Source organism: Furipterus horrens, unplaced genomic scaffold (assembly GCF_987537825.1).
Source record: "Furipterus horrens unplaced genomic scaffold, mFurHor1.1.pri manual_scaffold_3, whole genome shotgun sequence".
NCBI lineage: Eukaryota > Metazoa > Chordata > Mammalia > Chiroptera > Furipteridae > Furipterus > Furipterus horrens.
This window is the reverse complement of record NW_028327173.1, coordinates 140,028,264-140,049,676: the sequence shown is the minus strand read 5'-3', so window position 1 is coordinate 140,049,676 and position 21,413 is coordinate 140,028,264. Positions and strand designations below refer to the sequence as shown.

Sequence of the window (21,413 nt, the reverse complement as noted above, 5' to 3'; positions counted from 1 at the left end):
AGCAAGATTTTTCTGAAGACCTAGACAAACATATTCTAAAATATATATGGACCCTGCCCGGTGTGGCTCAGTGGATAGAGCGTCGGCCTGCAAACCAAAAGGTCGCCAGTTTGATTCCAGTCAGAGTACATGCCTGGGTTGCACACCAGGTTCCCGTTTGGGGGCATGAGAGAGGTAACCACACATTGATGTTTCTCTCCCTCTCTTTCTCCCTCCCTTCCTTTCTCTCTCAAAATAAATAAATAAAATCTTTTTTAAAAGAAAAATACTTTTAAGAAGAGAAATATCTACAGAATAGAGAAAATATTTGTAAATCATATATCTCACAAGAGTTTAGAATCCACAATATATAAAGAACTCACCACTTGGCGTGGTGAATACACAATACAATATACAGCTGATGCATATAGAATTATACACCTGAAACCTATATGATTTTATTGACCAATGTCACCCCAATCAATTCAATAAATAAAAATATAGAGAAAACTAAAAATTAAAAAACTCTAACAACTTAACAACAAAAAGATAACCCAATTTTTAAATCAGCAAATGACTTAAACAGGACACTTCTCCAAAGGAAGTGGGGGGGGGTATATACACACACACACACACACACACACATACACATATATACTTGAAAAATAGTCCGTCTGGAAAAAGTCCAGCCATGGTTAAAGAACAAGAAAGGTTTGTGCAACACCAATGGAAGCTGGTAGCCAAGGCGAGTGGACTGGAATACACATGTGTAAACGATGATGACTGCACTGTACTAGTCAGTGAAGGTGGTAGCCACCGCTGAGTGAGCATGTGTGCTGCGTGGCTGTCACATCCAAAGTGACTGAGCGAGTAGAGCATGAATCTGCATCGGTTCTGCATTCAGCTTGAACACGCCTCCGAAGAAACTGTTCGCATGACTCAGAAGGCTGCGGCTAGGAGCGACAGGTGATTGCAGCTTCATGAGGACGATGTGCTTGCTCATTCATCACATCTTGTGCAGAGTTCTTGGTGAAACATCAAATCACCCAGGTGACTCGGCCCCCCTTACAGCCCAGGTTTGGTACTTCTGGCTTTCCCCAAAACTAAAACCAATGAGTTTCAGGAAAATACCACAGGGCAGCTGATGGTGACTGGGAGAACTGTGTGAGGTCCCAAGGTGCCTACTTTGAAGGGAACTGGGGCATCATTGTCCTATGTACAATGTCTCTTGTAACCTGTAGCTTCTTCAATAAATGTCTCTATTTTTCATATTACATGGCTGGATACCTTCTGGACAGACCATATATATAAAATATTTTTAAGAAATGTGTATATATATATATATATATATAACCAACAAGCACATGAAAAGATGCTCAACATCATTCGTCATTAAGGAAATGCAAATCAAAACCAAAAAGAGATACTACTTCACACCATTAGGATGGTTATAATTTTTTAATGGAAAATTACAAGTGTTGGCAAGGATGTATAGTAATTGGAGCCCTCAAATTGGATGTGGGAAGTTGGAATCCCACTGCTTGTGGGAATGTAAAATCATGTAACCTCTGTAAAAACCAACTGGGTAATTCTTCAAGAAGTTAAGCATAGAATTATCATACAATCCAGCAATTCTACTCTTATGTATATACTCAAAAGAATTGAAAATTGGTGTTCCAACAAAAACTTGTACACACATGTTCATAGCAGCACTATTAACAACAGCCAAAGGTAGAAATACCCCTAATGTTTGTCAGCTGGTGAATGGATAAACAAAAATGGTATATCCATACAACGGAATTTTATTCAGCCATAGAAAAGAATTAAATACATGCTAAACATAAACTTTGAAAATGTGCTAAGTGAAAGAAGCCAGACACAAAAGGTCACATATTGGATGCTTCCATTTATATAAAATAACTAGAATAATCAAATCTAGAGATGCTGAAAGCACATTAAAGCAGACAAAAACGTTGCCAGGGCAGAGAAAGGAGGGACTGGGAAGTGATGCTTAATGGGTACACAGTTTCCTTTTGGACTGACAAAAAATATCCTGGAACTAGGTAGTGGTGTTACCCAACATTGTGAAGGTACTAAATGTTACTAACAATACATTTTATGCTAAGTGTATTGTATCACAATTTTTAAATGCTTGTTACAGACAACAGGGGATAGACCCACTTTTCCCTACTCCTGCCTCCTAAATACAACTAAATACCCTGAAAAAAGCTCAACAGACAAGTCAGTGAACTAGCTAGAGACCTCAGGACTTAAGGGATGACATGAGAGTGAGTGCTCCCCGGTTTTCTTTTTATCTCCCATAAAACCCCGACTGAGCACCAGAGAGGCCTGCAACACAGTTCTGCCAAGAATGCTTACAAACGCACACACACATGCGCACAGAGAGAGAAAAAGGAGAAGAAAAGCTTGCTTTCTGACCAAAAGATCAGGAAAGGAGAAGTCCAATAGAGGGGAAGTCCCAGTGAGGTGCCCAAATCCCCACTCTTCATCTACATCTAGGCAGTGACAGGCCAATCCAACTTCAGTGTCAGTGTTAGCAGAGCCCTGCATCTCTGGGCCCTCCACCCAGTGGCAGAGAACTTGCCAGGTCCCACAGTTCCTGGATCTCCAAGGACAACATATGTCCCAGGGAAGCACCGTCTGCCCCTACAGGCAGCCCCAGCAGTGCCAGAAGAACAAAGCAGAACAAAGCAAGGTTGACTCCCTGCTGAAACAGAAGATTAAAGTAGGGTCAAGAGACTTTTGATGTCCAGAGCACCAAAGATACAATCAAAAATCACTCATCATACCAAAAAATAGGAAAATCTTATCTTAAGAAAAGATAATCAACTAATGCCAACACTGAGATGAATCAGAAGTACAGAATTTCTGAGCATTCTTGAAACATATAAAAATACAAAATCTCAATCAATACATAAAGTTATTAAAAATACAATAACTGGAATTAAAGTAGAAGTTATTGTAAAGGCACAATAACTAAAAAAGAATTTTTAACTCGCTAGATGAGCTCAATAGCAGAGTAGAGATGACAGACGATAAATCAATGAACTTGATGAACAGATCAATAAATTTACTTAATTTCACTGACAAAGAGAAAACAGGCTGAAAAAATACAGACTCAGAGATATGTAGGAGGAAATTATATATATAGCTATAATCATTTTTATCATGAGAATTCCAGATGGAGAAGAGAAAGAATGCTGAAAAAAAAATTTCTAAGAAATAGTAGCTGAAAATAAACCAAATTTAGTGAAAGATATAAACATACAGATTCAGGAAGCTGAGAAAATCCAAAATGGGATAAACCCAAAGAAATCCATTTCAAAACATCATGATTAAACTTCTGAAAACTAAAAGAAAAAGAAGAGAAATAAAAAAAATCTTCAGAGAAGCCAGAGAACATTACCTCTAAGAGAACATCCCTTTGAATGGCAGTGGATTTCTTATGTGAAACCACGAGGCCAAAGAGAAGTGCTATACATTTTTCAGCTGCTGAAAGAAAAGAACCGCCAACTACAGATTTTCTGTCAAGACTCTTTCAGGAATTAAGTGGAAATATTGATATTCTCAAATAAAGGAAAAATGCTTGTAAATCCAACTACACCATTTCCCTCTCGGACCTCCTCTGTGACTTCTCATAGGCTTTCAGACTCTGGGGTGGGGGTATAGTTTACATATTTTTTTAAAAGACAGATTGCTGGACCTTGCTCTCAGAAACTCTACTTTGTAGCTCTGAAGGGGCCCAGGAATCAGCCTTTTGGTCAAGCTCTTCCCTACCTCCTCTCCCCAAAGTGATGATCACATAGCTGGTGGATGGACGCCCTGATCTGCTGTCTGATATGTGTATTTCCTTTACCAGTAAGCTCTGCCCACATGCCTCACCCCTCCATCTCTTCAGCGACATCCATCCCCTTCCCTGGTGCAATCCTTGAGTCACTCTCAATTAAGTTGCACCCCGTGCTCAAGCCATTCACAACTTCTCCCAGTGCCTCAAGTGCATTGACCAACCTTTTGACTTGGGGACTTTGCAAATACTCTTCTTTCTTCCTATAAACTTACCCAAGGCTACCCAACGAAACTTCCATCACCTCCCCTGGCTAACATATAGTCACGTATTAGATGCCAGCTTAAGAATCTCTTTCTTCAAGGAGTCTTCCTGAGACCCTCAAATGTGGGTGAGGAACCTTCCTCACATGAGCAACTCTTTTATCAGAGGATTGCTCTGTTTATTTACTTGTACATATACGTCTCCATCTAGAAAATGAGCTTAGTGAGTGTCTAGCTGTCTAGTTACCCTTGTTTTCCCAGCACATGACATAGTGCCTAGCACGCAGGGGAAGTTCAGAAAATATTCATAAAATAAAAAATTGAATGAATGAATGAATGACAACTCTTCAACATAAGTGTCATTAACCTTATTTACTGGCATATTAATTCAGACTGTTCACAGATATAAAGTGATTTTTGCAAAGTCCCCAGCAAGTGGCAGAGGCAGGATTCAAGCCCAGGTCCTCTACACTCAGGTTTCCCTACAATATTTCAGAGATTCTCCAAGCATGAATCACTGAGTGAATCTACGTCTTCCCAGTTCTCATTCTCTAAACCCTCTGCCACTATTAGGCCTCTATCCTAAAAGGAAAAGATCAATGAAAGCAACAAAAGTCTCCCAATGCTTATAATACACAAACCCCGGGCTTTGGAATTAGATAGACCTGAATTCAAAACCTGCTCTGTCTCCCACCAGCTGTGTTAGCCTGGGCACGTAGCCTTACCACAATGAGTATCAATCTTAATATGCAATCCACAAGATTACTGTAGGGAACAAAGTGAATAATGCAGAGAGTGATGATCACAGGGCCTGGCCCCCAGTAGGCCCTCAATAAATATTCATCCTCACCATCTCTTCCTCCCCCTGGGTAAGGGTACAGTGGGGGCAGGGGGACTTGAGAAAAAGACCAAGTCTTGCTTCCGGGTTGTCTGCCTTCTCTGTCCCCCAACCTATGGGACTGCCTCCTTGAGTCTTCTTCTCACTCTCTTCCCCCTCACCTGCCCCCAACTCCCACCCACCACACTCACAAAATTTTCTCCGTGAGCTTGAAGTTGCTGGTGTAAAGTTCAATGCCTTACCTCCTTCTGGAGTATCCATGTGGTAACAGAAAATTCAGCTTTAAGACAAAGGTATGAAGTTCCAACTGTGGAATTAAAACCCTAGGAGAGAGACTTTTACCCAGGAAGGGTGGGTGGGGTCAAGACCGTAACTGCCTTGTGAAGGCTGTGAAGGCTGCCCCCACTCCTGGAATGTTTCCAGAGCCACCTCTCAGGTTACCTAGGCTCCCCCAAGCCCAGGCCAGTGCTACAGTCTTTGTGAGGTCGACATGATGACACAGGAGTTCCCAGCCAATGGGGCCCTTGCTCATGCCAACGCACCAGTGAAAAGCAGTTAAGTGTTCTTCTGACACAGGCTTGTAGACCAGGACAAGTGGAACAGGCAAACTGAGATAGTTAAATGACCAAGCAGTTTACAACCATCTGGTAAATCGTGAAATCCTTTGTTCCCTAACCAGAGGATAAATAACTTAAATCACCCGACTCTCGGACATAGATAACAGAAATCCAATTAGTGCCAACCACACCCAAGGACAGATGAAGTCAGGGAAATAAATCTCATTTTGGCTCCTCAGCAGAAAGCTAATGAACATGCTATTGAGATCTCCCCTAGAGCTCCCCCAAATCTCCCAGCCTTTGAGACCCTCAAGAGGGGGCGCGCCGCGCACAGGGCCGCCGTTGCCGCCGCGGTTTGTCGCCGAAGGGAAATGGCAGACCTGGAGGAGCAGTTGTCTGATGAGGAGAAGGTACGTATCGCAGCAAAATTCATCATTCATGCCCCTCCTGGAGAATTTAATGAGGTGTTTAACAATGTTCAGTTACTGCTTAATAATGATAATCTTCTCAGAGAAGGAGCAGCCCATGCATTTGCACAATATAACTCGGACCAGTTTACTCCAGTAAAAATTGAAGGTTCTGAAGATCAGGTATTGATAACAGAACATGGTAATGTGGGAAATGGAAAGTTTTTGGATCCAAAAAATAGAATCTGTTTCAAATTTGATCACTTAAGAAAGGAAGCAACTGACCCAAGACCATATGAAGCAGAGAATGCAGTTGAATCATGGAGAACTTCAGTAGAAACTGCTCTACGAACTTACTAGCCCAAAGCAAAAACACCACAAAGGGCCCTTGAGAGAAATCCAGTTGAATTCCTTTTAAAATGTTCTTCTAATTACTTCTCACTTTTGATATACTACCTACAGACAATAGGTGCTCAATTAATATTAGTTAGATGAAGGTATCAAGGGCAGGGATATTTTCCCTCTCTAAGGGACTCAAAGCTAAGTATTATTTTGGAAACTTCTCTGCTTATCCCCACCCAGAACATGCTGGTGGATAACTGAGAAATGACTGTATTTAGCAAAATGATAAGAAAATTCCCCACCAGAACTAACTTTTGGTATTAAGTAATAAAACTGCTCCCAGGTACACAATGCTCTATAGTAAACCATTGGATTGTGTTCTCCCCCGCCAAGCAGTGACACAGGCATTGTCACAGGTGAGCAGAGTGAGGCTCAGAGAAGGGACATGACTTGCCTGGGCTCCCTCTAGACAGGTAGAGAACAGCTAGAGGTGGAGCTGAGACTCAAGGCCAAGTGCCCTGCCTCCTCGTCTCTCCTCTCCCCGCCTAGCTCCGTCTCATCAGTGGGTAGACTCAGGACTTCCGCTCCTCCCACCCCAATGCCACAGACCAGACGTGGCTCTCGCACCATCATCTTCTTCACCATAGTCTTCTTCTCTCCTTCACCTTCCAGCACATGCTGGCTATTCTGGAGGGTGATGACATTCTCAGCCTCGGGGGCAGCAGAGGGCAAAGCCACAGGGTGAGAGCCGCACTGAACCCAGCTTTCAGGGGCTGTCCCTACCCCTGCATCAGCCACCCGCCGCCTGCAGGCATGTCAGCTTGCTCCTCCCCAGCTGCCAGCCCCAGCGTTGCTCAAGAGAAATGAGAACCCACAAAGGGAACATCTGGGGAGTGGGTGAGCCTTGAGAAGGTGACCGCAGGGGTGTGTGGATAATCCTTGAAGTCCAGCGTTTGGAAGAGGACAGATATCAGGGGCTGCAGAATTCTCCCCCTTTGCCAGTCAACTAAGGGAGAAGCAGCGGCTGCGGGGACAGAAAGGGTCCCCCACACCTCAAGCTGAAATCTCACCATATGTAATACCTCCTATGGGCCTTCTGCTATCTACCCTTCTTGAGGACACGTCCTAATCAGATTAAGGCACTCTGCTACCTGAGAGAGGCAACACATTTACTAAGGTCCAATTCATCTATTCATTCTCCTTATCTTAGGGCAGAAGAAGGAGAAAAAAACATGAAATAAATAAAATAATGAATAAAATGACTTCATATAGTAAAGAAAGCAAAACAAGGTAATCAGATGAACAGTGTGGTGGGTTCAAGATCCCACAAGTTCTTTCTTACTCTGCCTATCAAGACGGCTCTGGGCTCATCCCACCACTCGTTTGGACCAACAGAAGGCCATGCAAGTGCTGCTGTGCAGTTTCTGGCCTAACACTTAAAGGAACTGGCAGCCCTTCCCCTCTGGAACCCAGCTGCCATGGAATGGCAACGTCAGGTACACAGAGACTTGGGAAGATGGGGTCATCTTGGATGTTCCAGGCCCCCTCCCCCAGTGATCTCTGTCTACACCACACAGAGCAGAAGAACCACCCGCTGAGCCCAGTCACACTTTAGAATCATGAGAAATTGGGCCCTTTCCATCCTTACTTCCCTGGCTGTCAGACTGAACTTTTAAACCACTAAGTGTTGAGGCAGTTTGTTAAACAGCGATTAATGACTTTGGCTACTAAAGTGATGGGAGGGGGATGGCTCACTTAGAACACTGTCCAGGAAGGCCTCTCAGGGGAGATAATATTTAGACTGAGTCCTGAATGACAAGAAAGAGGTAGCCATGTGAAAAACAAGAAGGAGGGTCTGTCTGTCTCTCCAAAGTAGAATGTCATTTCACTAGTGTATCTCTAGTGCCTGAAACAGTGCCTGGCACATAGCAAGGGCTCACCTAAATTTGCCGAGTGATTGCAGTAACAAACTCTTTCTGTGCAGGGACCGTGCTCAGTGCTGTGCATACATTATGTAACACAGACCTCACTTCAGTTTTATTTAGGCCTATCTTATAGGAAGAACCTTCCTGACAGAATAACAAATGCAAAGGCCCTGAGGTAAGAATGAGTTTGGTATGGAACAGAAGAAGGCTAGTGTGGCAAGAGCAAGGTGGACAACTGGAACAATGCCGTGGGGTAAAGACAGATGCTTCCCAAATGCAACACCTCTTCATAGTTCTGTCAGCTTCTCCCCACCCCCACCCACATGCTGCATTGAGCTGGCCTCTGAATCAGCCTGAGGGCAGGGCAGGGCCTCCCCCCTATAAGTCCTGACCTGGGTGGATCCCCTACCTCCAGACTCTGTCCATCAGCCAGCCTTGCCCACATTCTGTGTGTCATATTCGTGTCCACCAGCCTGTCCCGTCTGCCCCAACTGGCCCTCAACAAGTCCTGCAGACACTGGCTTTCTCTGGCCTCCCGAGGCCTGGTGCGTGGCCAAGACCTGCGTCAGGCCTATGTCCTGAAACAGGCCGTTTCCAGCCTTTCTGTCTCCAGTACAGACCCTCTCACAATTCATTCAGTTGTTTAGAAAACTTACTGAGCACCTCTGATATGCCAGGCACCACAGTAGATGCTGGGAATACAGCTGTGAATAAGACAGATGAAAATGCCCAGTGCATAGGAGATACATATAGCGAGAGAGACCGATAAAAATAGGAAAGCATCTTGTGCATCGGATGGTGATGAACACCATGGAGAAAAGAGGAGCTGGGCAGAGAAACAGGGATGGCTGGGGCTGGGGAGTGGGGGCTGGGGGGCATCCCAGGAAGTCAGCTGTTTGTTGGGCAGGATGCATACCAGAGTCATTTTGTTGCCATCCTCTTTCTTCCCCGGCACGTTCACCAGGCATGAGGCCACGTCATCAAAGGCTTCTGCATGTCGTTGTTTCGATGAGGGAAGAAAGGAGTAGAAAAATATAATATACCTAGGGGCCCACAGTCCCTTCTCTCCTCCCCAACTGGGCTTCTCTAATCCTTACTCTCCCGGCAGCCAGACTGGGCTCCCCCTACCCTGACCCTTCAATGGCACCCCAGTTCACTGAGCATAAAGTCAGCATCCTTGTCAGCGCCTTCAAGGCCCTGCCAGGTCAGCCTCCCTGACCCCACCCCCAGCCTTACTGTCGCTGCTCTCCCTCACTCACCATGCTCTGGCCACACTGGCCAGACAAGCTTCCATGCTCAGGGCCTTTGCACAAGGCAGTTTCCTCTACCTGGACCAATTCACTGCCACGTCCCCTTGCCCAGGTCCCACACCTGTCCTTCAGGTCTAAGCTTGCCTGCCTCTCCTCAAAGAGGCCTCCCCTGACCTTTGGGTTAATGGGGGTCCCACTGTGATCCTCTTGTGCATCAGCTTACTCTCTTTTTTCAACCATTATCACAATTTATAATGAAACTCTCATTTGTTATAGTAGTAGATACTTGCTATTTTGTCAGCCCCAGGTTTGCTCATCTTTCCTTTGGTAAAAGAATTCCTGCCTTCCCTGTGGGTTACCCATTCCATATAGTTAGATGAAGCTGAACCCTTGAAGCCCCACCTATCCCCCTCTTCAAATAGGCGCGGGCCTGCAACCCAAGCTTGGCCAATAAAAAGAGTCCTGTGCCCACCGCCACAGTGACTGGTCCAGGGATGGGCTCTTGGGTGAGCAGGGCAATAGAGCTCTTTATTTAAGAAAGTGTGTCTTCTCCTTCTGAGGACCTATGAGAGCCTAGAACTTCAGGGCCCTCTTGGCCACCAGAGGCTGCTGGAGCATTAAGCCAAGAGAAAGAAGCAAAGACATCCCAATAGTAGTAAATACAGCCAGCACCAAGACCTTGGCTTCTAAATACCATTTTCCACTAAAAGGAACAAGGCTCCTTGGGCTGATTCTAGGACTTGGGCAAAAAATAGAAGATTAGCTAGAAGACAAGAGACATCTTGAAACGGAGAACAAGAGAACTCAAGCAACAATGAGGCTATGTCAAAGGGCACAAAAGCTTGCTTGAAGAGGAGTCCACTGGTCAAACTGGGGAAAGTTTCGGTATCACAATAAATAATGGCAGCAACACATGATACAGTCCATTGAATAAACTAGGAAGCCACAACTCCATACTAATATAAACAAGTAAATGAATAAGTAGAAAGTTTGATGAGGAATGGGGTATTTACACAGTTTCAGATAACCTCCTCACACAATATTTATTACAAAGGGGTAAATAGTGACTTCACAGTGGTGCACTTGGCAGCAACCATCTCACTCACGTGACCGAAGTGAGCATCATCAGTAACGGAACAAGCCAAAATCACACACCACCAGGTGGGACGCCATGAGAAAAGGCTAGCTCCCCTTCCATGCTCTTCCTGCCAAAGGCGCATGACACGGAGGTGATCATGGGGAAGCATCAGACAAACCCAAACCTGGGTGCAACTTACAAAACAGCTGGCCTGTAATCTTCAAATGTATCAAGAACATGAAAGTCCGGAGATCCAATGTGGCTTCAGCTACCCTTGACTCCTCAGAGGCCCCCTGCAGCCATAGCCAGCAAGGGCTTGCAGGACCTGAAGCACAAGTGGAAGGGGTAGCCCAGGCTGCAGCCATGGGCGGGGTGGCCAAGTACACCCAGAAAACCATCCACAAGACTGCTAGCCAAGCCTCTGACACTTTCTCAGGGTTGAAAGGAAAAAAAATAGGCTTCCTGAGGTGACAAAAGGGAGCCGTGCGTGACTCCCCTCTAGGCCCTGAGCTCTGCTCAGCTGCTGCCCCCTTGGCCTGACAGCTCATTAAAGCACATGTTCAGAAAGAAAAAAAGAACATGAAAGTCAAGGAAAGGCTGAGGTGAGGACTGAGGAAACAAAACAAACTAGACAAAAAAGTGCAGTGAGTTATTCTGCACTGGATCTTTTTCTTCCAGAAAAAATTACCGGGACAATCAGTGACATTTGAATGGGGTCTGCGAATTAGATGGTAACAGTGTATTAACATTGATTTCATGATTTTGATGGTTAACCTTTGTTCTTTTTTGTAAGAAATAAAAAACAAAATTCAGGGATGTGGGACATCACTTGGCCATTTAATCAAATTATTCACAGACAAAAAATTTTATACTGTGCTTTCAATTTTTCTTCAAGTTTTCATTGTTTTAACATGTTTTAAAGGAATGAAAGAGAACTAGAGGCAATCTTTTTCAGACAAAAAAATGATAAAAGTTTACCATCAGCAGAATTCACTAAAGGAAATTCTAAAGTATGCTCTTCAAGCCATAGGAAATCAATGTCAGATGGAAGGTCTGAGATGCAATAAGCAATGAAATAAAAGAAAGATTAATATTTGGGTAACTATAAGAACATTAACTACATAAAATAATAATGATGTTATAGGATCAAGAAAATAATGAATATGCATTACCAGGACAGCATATAAATTAGGGGGAAGGAATTAAGTGGGGTTACTGTGTTTCGATCACAAAGGACCACATATTTATATGAAAAGTCCAAAACAGGTAAATTTATACAGAGAGTAGATTAGTGGTTGCCTAGAACTGGGGGACAATGGGTTTGGGATGATATCTAAGAGGTTTGGGGGTTTCTTGGGGGGTGGGGGGTGTTGATGAAAACGTTCTACAGTTGATTGTGGTGATAGTTGCACAATTCTGTGTGTATTTTAGTACCATTAAATTATACACTTAAAGTGGGGAAATTTTATGATATCTAAATTATAACTCAATAAAGTTGTATTTTAAAAAGTTCAACATACAGAAACAAAATTTCCCTATACCATCAAGCATCATCAGTACAAAAGAGGAATTGTATTAAAAAATAAGATATGATTCACGCAAGCAATAAAAACTATAAAGTACATAGGAATTAACCTATCGAAAAATACAATAGATCTTGAGGGAGAATTTTTCAGTTCTAGTAAAAGCTATATCCTATATAAAGGAAAACTTCAATAGATGGATAAATTAATAGCATTCCAATACAAATGCCAGCAAGATTTTTCTGAAGACCTAGACAAACATATTCTAAAATATATATGGACCCTGCCCGGTGTGGCTCAGTGGATAGAGCGTCGGCCTGCAAACCAAAAGGTCGCCAGTTTGATTCCAGTCAGAGTACATGCCTGGGTTGCACACCAGGTTCCCGTTTGGGGGCATGAGAGAGGTAACCACACATTGATGTTTCTCTCCCTCTCTTTCTCCCTCCCTTCCTTTCTCTCTAAAAATAAATAAATAAAATCTTTTAAAAAGTAAAATAAAATGTATATGGAAGAATGAGGGCTTGCTAATAGACGTCAGAGCATGGTTTGGATGCTGTTACCCTCAGAATAATTTTGAGACATTTTAAAGAGATTCTTACCCTACCAGATACGAATACATATTTGCAAAGCCATGGTAATTTTTTAATTGCAATATAGTATTGGTCCACGAACAAACATAAATATTTAGAGATCTAAATAATTGAGAGATCCTTACAACATCAAAAACAGGAGATTCATTTCCAAAACACCTGTATATCAGAAGTGAGTGAAGGTTCCAGATAGGACCCCAAGGCCTTGCTCAGGTGGGGAACCTCAAACGCTCTATAATAGAGGTGAGCTGAGCCTAGAGCCTGCCTCCTCCATTGATCTGGAAAGCCAGGTCTGAAATTTATCAAAAAAGAAAGAGGCATACATTTTGAAAGGAAGGTATAGTTAGTTGACTTGTAATCTGGACATAATAAAGGTATTATCATATGGATGATGTTAGAGTTAAGGAGACTGAAGTTCAGAGAGATTAAGTAGCTTGTCCCAAATCCCTCAACAAGCAGAGGCTGAGCACTGAATCTCTTGTGCATAATTAATATATTGCATGTTATCCACTGATTGATGTTCCCTTTCTTCCCCTCTCCTCTCCCCTCCCTGCCCCACAAGTCTAAATACAAGTTTCTTCCAGGACAGTGCCCTCTCTAGGGCTGTCACCCCTGCCACACTCACGTTCAGGGACACTTTGGAAGGCTCTGGTGTCCTTGTCTGTGGTGTTGTGGGTGGGGAACAACAGTGGGAACTGGCCCACCCCAGCACCGGCCATCTTGCTCAAGCTCTGCTGATCTTCCTCCAGGGGCACAGTGTGGATGGTGTTGTCCTCAGAATAATCGTGCTGGCTGCTCAGTGTCAGCGTGGACATGTCCCTGAAGATGAGGCTGGAGCCCAGATTCAGAGTCTCGCTGGAGCCCAGACTCAGAGTCTCCTTGGAGCCTAGTATCAAGGTCATGTATGAGGGTGGAGAAAAGGCGGAATTGGGTCCATAGGTGCTGGAGTGCAGGCTAATATCATCATTGGAGCCAGGACTCAGGGCCAAGCATGAGGCCTGAGTGACGGTCATGTTCAAATCAGACTTCACATTGCTATTTGAAGCCACATTGATGGTTCCCTTGGAACTCGCGTTCCAGGCTGTACCAAAGGCTCCTTTCAAAACAGACCCTGAGGTGTTATGTGAAACCAAAGTGATGGTCTCGTTGGTGTTTGTGATTGGGGTCCCACAGGAACCTGGAGCCACATTCAGGTCCAGCTTGGAGGTAGCTCTTGAGCCCACACTGAGCAGGTCATTGGAGCTGGTATCCAGAGAACAGTTTGAGGCTTGAGTAAGGAGGCCTTTTGAGCTTGGCCTGGAGATACATGAGCCCAGAGCTAGGGCTTCTCTTGAATAGGACCTTATAAGTGGATCTGATTCAGGCCTGGGAAGATTGGAGTTACTCTGACCCAAATCAAAAATTGTGCTTGAGTGGCAGTTGAAGGCCTCCTCAGAATTCAGCCCCGAGGAGTTGTTCCAGCTCAGACACTGGGCCTCAGTAGAGCCAGGACTCAGAACAAGGTTTGAGGCTGAACACGGGGGCCCCCGTGAGCTGGGCCTTGAGATGTGATTCCTATCCAGGCCCAGAGCTTCACCAGAGTGGGAAGTGGTGATCTGGAGGGAGGCTGGAGCCATGGCCTCACTGTCAACAGGCCTGGGGCTGTTATCAGACACCAGGCCAGGGGCTGGCTCAGAGACAGGACTCGGAATTAGATTAAGGTCTGGAAGAAGAGCCAAGCCAGGATTCACGGGTGGATTCAAGATAGGAACAAGGTCTGTATCTGGGTTTGGCCCAGAGATGGTGCCAGAGCCTAAACTAGGGCCCCGGTGGAGTTGAGACTCGGTGTCATCTTTGGTTCTTCATCGAGGGCCACACTGGCCCTTGGACTCAGAGCCATGTCTGGTCTAGACGTTCCTCAATGCCACTGCCCCTTTCTCTCAAATAGCTGACCGTTACACTCTCTGCAGTGTTCCTAAGAGAGAGAAAAGGCAATGCCTCACTTGTTAAAATTTCTCCATGGATCCCCACTATCTTTCAAATGAGGCCCTGTGTGACTTACAGGGACCTCCATGACCACGCCCAGCCCACTTTTCCAGCCCCACCCTACACAACAAAATATTCATCACCCTTTATTCCAATGACTCCATTAGTAGGCCAGCCCCTGCTGGGCAGAGCTCCACCCTGGCAAGAGCTGCATATCTTAGTCCTTGGGGCATCCACAGCACCTAGCACTGTGCCAAGTGCATGGTAGGAAGTCCATAAATGAGGAACCTCTCCCACCTTAAGTAGAAAAAGGGAAGGAGGAGCTTCCTTATGAGTCACCCCACTTCCAACCAACCCCTAACTTGCTAGAACTGTGGCCTAGACTCCCAAAGCAGACTTAGCAGAGCTGCCCACCATCCCTAACGGTTTGCCTATTCTGGGTGGGGCTGGCTACGTAGAGGACAAGCTGGGGCAATCATCAAAAACACAGCCCGCCTCAACCCAGCAATCTGACTGCTGGCTGACCTCCCTAATCCCCCCACCCTATCCCGCCCCACACCTAGACCACAGCTCGCCTGCATGCATGGTACTCCCTTCCCGACTCCATTCCACCATCCCTCAGTTCCTTTGAGCTTTTTCAAAGAGCCAGGCTCCTAGGTTAGGTCTGGGCCTTCTACATTTGGGCACCCCTTTCTCCAGCCTTCTGCCCTGGCTAACACCTACAGCTCCACCACTTCAGATTTCAGCTCAAATATTAAAAGCCTTCAGGTCTCCCACATAAGTGAGGTCCACTTGTAAGTTCCCAAGGCATCTGGTCCACTTCCCTTTTCTTGGCACATAATATCTGGTTTCTCCACTAGACAATAAGATCCACGAGAGTCTAGCACAGCACCTGGCACACGTCAAATGTTCCATAAGTAAGCTTGTTGTTTCATCTTTTTATCTCGTCTCCATTTCCTCACCCATTCTTTCACTAGCTGATTTCATCACTTACTCATTTACTATTCGCTCATGCACTCATTTACTAAATCACTTACTCCACAAACTTTGCTGTGCATCTTTACAGCTTGGCTTTGGAAAGGCCGTAGATTTGGAGTCACGTTATCCCAGGTTCAAGTCCCAGCTCATCCTCTCACTAGTGTTAGTGAATTTGGGTAAGAGACTTTCCCCCTCTGACCCTCATCCTCCTCATTGCTAATACGGAAGACAAAGCCTGCTCCCCAGGGTTGTTGCACACAAATAGCCCTCCTACTGCTTTCTATAAATCATTGCCATTTGCTCTATTTCTCTCTGCCAGGCACTGTGGGCAGAGGGGAGTAAGGCCCATTGTGCATTGGGAAAAGTAAGGCAGAGCACAATGGGAGCTGCTTTCATTCCAAGCAAGCAGCTTCACGTCCTGCCTCAGAAGTAGGAAAGGTTCACTCACCATTGGCACCAGAAGCAATTTTACCCTGAAGCTAATGAAATCGAAAATTCCAGGGCTCCTTGCTTGATAAGTCCCTTTACAAAAGAACTATACTTAATGTTGCATCCACAAGGTTTTGCTCGAAGCAAAGATAAAGCTTTTACTAATTGTAAAAATTTACATGCCTGGGGTGTGACTACCCAGTGACCTGCCCAGTTAGGAGTTCATGATCAAATCTCCCCGTGAGGTTACTTTCCATAGAACCCCTTTTCTCATCCACCATAGTGAATTTTCTCCTGTCCACCTCGTATCTGCCCTGCACCTCTCGTTCCCTCCTGCTGCTTCAGGGGACTGTGTTGTCCCAGTTCTTTCTCTACTTGCTTCTTCCCTGTGGCCTGTGAACATGGCTAACTTTTCTCTCAGCAAAAATCCTTCCTTCAAGTTCATTGCTTCTCCCAGCAGCCCCTCACTCAGCCCCTCACTCGCTGCAGTGACCAGCCTCTCCCCAGAACCCTTTTGGACTCCTCCCTCTCCTCACCTGGTCTCATGCATCGAATGAACCACCAAGTCCTGTTACCAGACTCAAGGGGTCCATTTGCCTGCACACATCAAAGCCCAATAAGACACTAACAGGAGTTTGCAGCCAAGAAAGTAAGGATTTATTAAGGCGATGGCGCCATGCCCGGAGTCACAGGTAGCTAATGCTCAAAGACCTGGCTCCCCAATAGCTTCCAGGGGGATGAATTATATAGGGAAAACATCATTAATCGTGGTTACTAAAGGAGTTAGGGTCGTGGTCTCTACTGATTGATTAGTGCTAGAGTAGGGGGGTAATTGATCATTGCATCTGGTCCTGATGTCGGCCATGGAGTTGTTCTGTCCAATTTCACAAGGATTTGTTCTGTGGGATTGTTCTGCCTTCTGTGGGTCTGGAGCTAAAACACAACTGAGGCCAAGATATTGTCTTTAGTTTGATTGAAAACTCTGTAGTCACTAGGCCCAGGACTACTGGAGGCTGACCAGAACCTCATTGTCCTGAGGGATTAATGATTAAGCAAGGAGGAGGGAGGTGGGTGAGCCAGGGCGCTGGGTGAGGCCAGCTTGGGTCAAAGGAAAAAATAAAATAAAAGGCCAGATTAAAGAAAATAAGGCCCCTGTGCAGTTACAGTTCTTTCAATTTTATGTCCAAATCTCTCCTGTTCCTCCAACCCCACACCCTCTAGCCTGGCTTCGGTCCTCATCATTAGACCCGCTCTTCTCCGGCCACTCTTCTCAATAATGTCCCACAAGGCAGGCTCTCCCCTCTGCTAGCCACGCTCCTCCTGCAGCTAAGCAGCTTCCCTGACAGCTCAATGCCCCCTTAACCCCTTCAGTGTCTCCATGCCTGCAGGGTCACGTGCAAGCTCTTCAGTCTGACTTTGAGGCCCCTTTTCAGTCACCCTCTGTCTGCCTGTCACCTTGTTTCTGCTCCCTTTTTGATTTTTAAAAATTGTATGCCGAAGCGTCATACAGATATAGGAAATGGCGCATACTCTCAATGCTGATGCATTTTCACTGAGCGAGGACACCCATGCAACCAGCACCCAGATCGAGAAAATAGACCATTGCTGCTCACAACCCCAGACACCTGCCAGTTCCCATCCCCCACAGAGGGTACCAGACCTTGACTTCCAACACCACTCTACATTTGTCTGCTTTTGACTTATACACATGGAATTACACAGCAACACCCTTTTAAGTTTTTGGCTTCTTTGGTTCAATATTATGTTTGTAAGATTGTACATAGTTTTGCATGTAGAAGCTCTTCCTTCTTTTAAATGTTGGCTCCCCTCTACATCCTTCCTGATTTTGAGCTCTTTCTGGAGGCTTCAGGTAGCTGTTTTGTATATTTTGTTCAGAATTCCTATCTCTAGGAGGGTTGCTCTGATAGATCGGAGCCCCACTGGCGTTGCCAGAGGTAGACTCTCCTTATTGTTATCTTATTTTTCTCCTCTTTTACTTTCTTTAGGATTACCACATTTGCCATCTTTTTCATTCCTTTTCCCCCCCCTTTTCTATGTCATTGAAAGTTCCATATTCTATATCTATCCCTTAGGGTTACTTTAGCCATTTTAACATGCATACCTCATACCGCAAAATGTAAAATTAAGTAATACTGTTACAAGGACCGTAGAAAAATCTAACTTCAATCAGCCACCTCCCAACTTATATATTATTATTATTTTTAAAACATTTTTTTTGTTTTATTGGGTTTCTTTTTTTCCTGTTTTAGTTTATTTCTTTTTTTTATATACATTATTCTTTACTTTATCAACCAGTTCAACTATCTGGAATGCTAAAAATATGTATTTTCTGAGAAAAGCTTTCATATGTCTCTGACCAAAAATTATTCATTTCCTTTGTACTTTCAGGAAATTATGTAAATTAATTGGGCAGTAAGGGATTCTAAAATCATGGATGGCTGTTGTTCATTCCATTGGTCACCGAACACTCTCCCCTGGGCGCCTGTCTGCAGGGCAGGGCCTGCTCTCCAGGAGCTTGAGTCCACTGGGAACATAGACTCCTGGGGACAAGACTAATGCAAGTTGAGGGAGGGGCATGACAACACAGATTTCACAAGTGAGGGAAAGGCCATTTGCCTTTCAGAAGGAAGTTCACTCGCCTTTCAGAAGAAAGTTTTAAGGATGCTCTGTGTGTGTGTGTGCAATTAGTAAAGGTTTAAATATTAAGGATGTGCTCTCATTTTTAAATATTGAAATCCAATTACACAGCCCGTGAGAATAAGCACCTTTAGCACTTTAAAAGGGGAATCATTCTAAAGTCTTTTCAACTCACTGATTATGTTTCCCCTGAGCAATAATAGCTTACTATAGGGATACAGAGTGGCTCTCGAAATACCACATGATTCCACTGCATCCTTACAACTCCCTTGTGAGGTAACTAGAAGAACAGTTCCCAAGAGCCCACCCACGTCAGGAGGCAGGTGGTGTGTGTACTGTTCATTCTATCTAATCCTCACAGCTGAAGGGGGCTGTTACACCCAGAGGGGCCCTGTGGCTTGTCCTGGTCACATCATTAGCAAAGGGAGGAGCTAAGACCCGCTACAGTTAGGTTCATCTAACATCAGAGTCTGTGTTCTCCCTGCCTCCAATATCAGGTTGCCTCCCTATCTCACAAATGTAAAAAGTGAAAAAAATGTGCCATTCAGGCCCTTAGCTGTAACACAGGTATATGTTTTTCAGGAGAGGAATACAAGACACCATAAAATTCAAAGTTCAGTATACAATTAAGAGTTCTTCACTGAAATACTCAATTCTGTAATTATTGTTTTAACAGGCAAATCAGTTTTCTAAGTGAAGTTACCAGATTTTACACTGCTGTAAGCTATAAATGTGAATGCTGGTAGCTATTACTGACTTCTGTGTATTCTGACTTCATGTCCTAAAGTAAAATAGCTAACTTAAAAAACAATACCTTAAATAATTTACAAAAACTTAACTGAGGTTTTAGTGCAATTAAAACTGTAAAGCACCCTGGCTGGTGTGGCTCTGTGGACTGAGGACAGGCCTGCGAACCGAGAGGTTGCTGGCTTGATTCCCAGTCAGGGCACGTGCCTGTGTTGCGGGCCAGGTCCCCAGTTCGGGGCGTGTGAGAGGAATCGATGGATGTATCTCACACGTCAATGTTTTTCTCCCTCTCTTTCTCCCTCCCTTCCCCTCTAAAAATAAATAATTTTTTTAAAAAATTGTAAATCATACTGGATAACAAGGTAAATTCACACAACAGAATACTATATAGCAATGAACAATCTATTTTATAGATCCAATTTATAGAAAATACAAAAACTAAACTACAGCATTGGGTCCTGATGACAGTTAACTGGTTACTGTGGGGGGGGGCAGTGAAAGTCGGGGAGCAACGGGGTCCTTGGGGTACTAGTAACACTGTTTCTTGATCTGGCTACTGCTTAAAAAGGTATGTAAGCTATGAAAATCTCTCAAACTCCACATTTATGATTTGCATAAAGAAAGTCTTCTTAAAATGAAAAATGCTAGATAAGCTCTGTTTACCAGAATTCTCTTTCTCTTGCACTTTAGGGGAACCAATTATAACAATATTAGCTCTACCTAGTTTATAAAACTTAAATATTGATGGTATTTAGAAGTTAAACAGATGGTATTCTTGGATTTACGATATTAAATTACAGAATAAAATAATTTCTTTTAATGCTGATATTCATATTAACAATTTGAAGCAGGCACTATAGAAGGACCAAAAAAGATTTTTATCTAACTGCTCATGTGAAACCAAGATTTAAATCCACATTAGAAAACACAGAACTACTCCTTTGTTTAAAAAGCAAAGAATGAAGCTAATGTTGGCAGTCTGAAGAATGCATGACAAACCAAAACTCATTTAGGCCAGATGCATTTTCACATAAGAATGCCTTATCAAAATGTTCTAATTCATAAGTACATTATCCAGGGAGGAAATGCACTGATTCTCAAAGTTAGTGAGTTCAATAATTCAGCAACTATTTTTTTTTCAACATCCAATGCTGTGATCCTTTAAAAAATGATAAATTTAAATTCTCAAGTTTACAAAGAAAACCTATATTCATATCATGAAGCTGCAGGCTTTAATTTTTAATCCATCAGTGCATTTTAAGTAAAGTTTTCATAAAATCAAATTGTTAATAATTAATATGGATGCAAGGTTTCATCATATCCTGGGCCTATTTATAATTTCTTGTAAGAGATAATTAATGCTTTTCAGAGAAACCAATCACTAATAATATTAGCAAACATTAATTAATCACTACCATGTATAGGGTTGGCCAAAAAGTTCATTTTTCCCCATAAATGGCTCTAGTAGCACTTAGCTGTCTTTAACATCATTTGAAACAATTTTGTTAGATTGTATTGTGACAGCTGTCATATTAGCGTGCATTAAAAAAAAAAGTTACCAAAATTGGTGAATTTTTGTGTAGTCATTTTAATACTGAAGAGGGAAGAAAATACGGAACATTTTCAGCATATTATGTTTTATTATTTAAAGACAGATAAACATGCAATTGAAATGCAAAAAAAGATTTGTGCAGTGTACAGAGAAGGTGCTGTGACTGATCAAATGTGCCAAAAGTGGTTTGCGAAGTTTCATGCTGTGTATATCTTGCTGGATGATGTTCCAAGGTCAGGTAATCCAGTTGAAGTTGATAGTGATCAAATTGAGACATTAATTGAGAACAATCAATGTCATACCATGTGGGAGAGAGCCAACATACTAAAAATATCCAAATCAATAAAGTTATTGGTGAAAATGAAAAATGTGTCCTTTAATTCATAGAAAAGACTAAATAGATTTTTTGGCCAACCCAATACTATACTAGCCATATGGTATGTTCAAAGTGTTTCCTTCATGAGTCACTACCTCCAGGCAGAGACTGCTATTTGCAAGTATCTGATGCCTCTCCCTGCAAAAGGATT

The 21,413-nt window shown here is 43.6% G+C and overlaps 1 pseudogene; it reads right to left on the bottom strand.

The window, feature by feature from the left end:
• Nucleotides 1-14,436, bottom strand: part of LOC150016197 (maestro heat-like repeat-containing protein family member 7) — a 52,054-nt pseudogene extending 37,618 nt beyond the window's left edge.
• Nucleotides 14,437-21,413: the final 6,977 nt, after the last annotated feature.